Below are 4,380 nucleotides of genomic sequence, written 5' to 3'. Positions count from 1 at the left end.
GTAAGAAATGTTGGCTGTTTCAGGAATAAACAAGTGCCAAAATTTCAGATTTTATTTTTCAAATATAAATGGGTTTTAAGTTTCCAATATTCCTCCTCTCCTTTGCAGCCAAGTGTCCACAAAATTGCTGACTCATTTTCAGGATTTCACATTCTCCCCAACACACAAATTTTCGACCTCGAAAATTAAAGCTTACCTGAAAATAGATGGGGATAGGACTCTCTCATTTTATCCTCTAGTTCCCAAGTGCAGTCTCCTGTTTTGTTGTCCCAAACAACCTTGACAAGAGTGATGATCTTCCTTTTTAATTGCCTATACCGAGTATCCTCAATTCTCACAGGCTGCACCTCCATTGAGAGATCTTCTTTGACTTGCACATCATCAGATTCAATCACATGAGCAGGGTTGGCTATGTATTTTCTCAATTGAGATACATGGAAAACTGGATGAAGATTAGTTAGCTGAGGCGGCATAGCTATCTCATATGCAACTGGTCCGATGCGTCTGACTATCTGGTAAGGACCAAGGTATCTAGGAGACAGTTTCTTGGCTCAGATGGATCTACCTACACCAGTAGTAGGGGTAACTCGCAGAAATACATGATCACCATCCTCAAACTCCACTGGTCTGCGCCTCTTGTCTGCATAAGCTTTTTGTCGACTCTGAGAAGCTTGCATCCGCCCTTGAATTAACTTCACCTTCTCAGTAGTCTGNTGTACAATCTCTGGCCNAGTCAATACANANTCACCCTCNTGGAACCAACACAGGGGTGTCCTGCAACGTCTCCCATATAAGGCCTCAAACGGTGCCATTCCAATACTGGCTTGGAAACTGTTGTTATAGGTAAACTCTACCAATGACAACACGTCGTCCCAAGCCCCCAAATGATCCAAGATACACGTTCTCAGCAAGTCCTCCAATGTCTGAATGGTCCTCTCAGACTGACCATCGGTCTGAGGATGATAAGCAGAACTCATCTGCAGCCTACTGCCCATCTCCATCTACAAAGTCTGCCAAAATCTGGAGGTAAAACGCGGATCTCTATCAGACACTATGCTGGAAGGTACGCCGTGAAGTCTCACTATCTCCTTAATATACAACTGAGCAAGTTTGGACATAGGCATCTTCAAGCTGATAGCCAAGAAGTGAGCACTCTTGATCAATCTGTCAACAATCACCCAGATCGCATCATGACCTCTAACTGTACGTGGCAAATGGGTAACAAAATCCATAGCGATGCTATCCCATTTCCACTCAGGGACATCTAATGACTAAAGTGTAGCTCCAGGACGTTGATGCTCAATCTTGACCTTCTGGCATGTCAAACAAGATGAAACAAAACGAGCTATATCAGCCTTCATACCTGACCACCAAAACAACATCTTCAGGTCCTTATACATTTTAGTCATGCCAGGATGCATGCTAAAACGACTCCGGTGGCCTTCTTCCAAAATGATTCTCTTCAGCTCATTATCATTTGGTACACAGGTTCTCCCTTTGAACCTTAGCATACCATTTGTACCGGTGTTAAACCACTTCCCTTGCTCAGTGCCAATCAGTGCTCTAGATTTCATCAGTTCAGGATCTGTTAGTTGTCCCTCCATAATTCTCTCAAAGACACTACTGTGTATCACCAGTTTGCAGCATTTAATCCCTTCAGTCTCAAACTCCACATCTAGCTTTAGATCACTAAAGCTCTCAACAAGTTCCAACTCTTTGACCATCAAAGCAGATATATGTACTGTTTTTCTGCTTAAGGCATCTGCTACAACGTTAGCCTTGCCNGGATGATACANNAGATCAAAATCATAGTCTTTTAAGAACTCCATCCATCGGCGTTGTCTCATATTCAGCTCTTTTTGATCAAAGAGATATTTGAGACTCTTGTGATCACTGAATACCTGAAACTGAGAGCCATATAAATAGTGCCTCCAGATCTTCAAAGCAAATACTACTGCTGCTATTATCAGTAATATGTGCGCATGAAGAGCTTTCATAGGGACAAGTTATTTGAACAATATTGGTGCTAGTATATGAGAATGAGTTGGGAGAGTTTGGTAATTTTCAAGAGTCATAAGTGAGTTGAGCATGGAAGAAATAGGTATCAGGCCGAGAAAATAAGTGTGGTTTCAAGCTATAGGGTCAGCTTTCAAGTGAGGATTGGTGGGCGAAGGAGATGACTCGAGCTATGGTTTCGAGTTGTAGTATTAATCTTGAGATAAGGAAGTGTTAACGGATGGTTTGAATTAAAGAGAAGATTCAGGTTCTTGATTTGATAAGGATTGAGTAAGAGTTGGTTGAAGGATATGAAATTTGGGATCTTTAGTGAAGTTGTAAAGTGATTTCATTAGTATAGTTGAAATACTATAACTAGTGGGTTTCTCAAAATGGTTAAGAAAACGTAGTTTGGACAACCCTAGTTTGAGATGTATTATAAGTTGGCTTGATACTGATCAAGCTAGTGATCTCAAGTCGAAGAGGTTACAGATCTAGGTGTGGTTACAGGCTAGTGAGTCAAGGATTGCATATGGTTCAGGTCTTTAAGCTAACAAAGTGTAGCTAGAGTGCTCAAAATTTTTTTGTCGCTGCAGCGGAGTAAAGATTTAATTTGGTAACGGGGTAGTATAGTTGGAAACTATGCTACTCAAGAGTTAAGATCAGTAAGACAATGTGAAGTTCTCAGAATGAGTGTGAGGGTAGGTGATCAAGAGCATAACAGTTAGCAGTTAAAAACAGAAGTTGTGGCAATCAAGTCAGGGGTATGATGGTTCTTGGAAGAAACAAAAGGAGGTAAAAGAGTATCAGTCAAGGGTTGATCTGAAGTGAAGACTAGTGGAGGTTCTAGAAGAGATTTACAAGGAGGAGCAGAAGATACATGAGGGGTTGGCGATACTGCAAACATCATAGGGTTGGTTATGTGAAGGCAAGGTTCTTAAAAGCTGAGGCTTAGAGGTTGAGATTTGTCTGGAGGCTAATGGCTAAACCAAGCTACATTACTTAACACTAGAACATTTTAACACAAAGGCATGATTTTTTTTATTATATTAGTCGGGTCGTTGGGGAGTATTCTATCTGGTAATTCTAAATTTTTGGGTCGAAAATTTTTGATGTAGGGGAGAATGTAATAACCTGAAAGTGTTAATTAGAAAAGAAAGGGGTTGGGGTTCACACGTGGCAGCAAATGAAGGACTGAGCAATTTTTACAAAATAAAAACCACTTCAAGTTTAACTCTTCCTCTATCTGAAAAGCATTTTCACCCATTTCAACTTTCTCTTCTCTTTGAATCTGATATCTCTCCATTTTGCTTCCAAAAATCTGACCAACAAACTCTCTATTAACAGCTTCCTAGTTCATCTAAGCTTCAAAGACAACTTATTCCTGATCAGTTTTCTGTTTGCTACTGGTAAGTTAATTCCATTATCCCATAGGGTTCCTAAGTGGTGTTCATACAATAAATCTTGTTGCATGTTAAAATCCTTGAGTTTCTTTCAAATTCTAGCTTCCATCATATTCTAAAAAACTGAATCTATCTCCAAATTAGGGATTTATAGGTACTGTCAAGTTTCTAGGGTGCAAGGTGTCTACCTAAATTATCCTGTGAGCTGTGACTCTTTTTGCAAGGTAAGGGGAGCTAGATGTTTTTAATTTCTGATTGTTGAATGTTAATTTATATGAATTAGTTATATGAAAAGTTATTTGATTTGAATGCATGTGGAATTGAGTTGGGTATGTTGTATTGTGTGACTAAATCAATGAACGTATGTACTGGATTGTGCGCTGCTGAATTGGGGATTTTGTGGTCTGATATGTGATCAATTGGGAGTCTGTATGATTAGGTATATGATGGGCAAGTGAGTACTTAGGAATAGCAATATCAATTCTAGTAACTAGTTAAGTCAATAACAGATGCCATTATAATGTTCAAGACCAAAAATGAGGAAATAGAGTAGTGAATTGGAGAATTAGGATTCAGGGGTTGTATTAGACTCTTAGAACATATTAGTTAAGTAATATGTGAACTATTAGAAGCCCAAGAAGTATTAGAAACTGCCTACAAATAGTAAATCTGAAAGTGAGTCTGTAAGTGAATTAATCTAGAGTTTTAGATCACAAATCCATGCATAACTACTAGAGATCAATGTTAGAATTAGAACTAGACACTTAGACAAGTTTAAATCATCATATAGGTTGAGTTAAGATCATTGGAAGTTCATATAAGTGCCTAAAACAAAATAGGAGGGGTTGAGTTCTGCAAATCTGCAGAATTGGGAATCTGCAGGAGTGCAGATTCGCTGAGCGAGGGTTCTCGCATAGCGAGAACCCAAAATTAATTGGGTTTTTCAGTAGAAATTCGCTCAGCGAACAGCAGGATTTTCGCT

Source organism: Vigna radiata, chromosome 6 (genome assembly GCF_000741045.1).
Source record: "Vigna radiata var. radiata cultivar VC1973A chromosome 6, Vradiata_ver6, whole genome shotgun sequence".
Classification (NCBI taxonomy): Eukaryota; Viridiplantae; Streptophyta; class Magnoliopsida; order Fabales; family Fabaceae; genus Vigna; species Vigna radiata.
Note: the sequence above shows the minus strand (reverse complement) of the source record.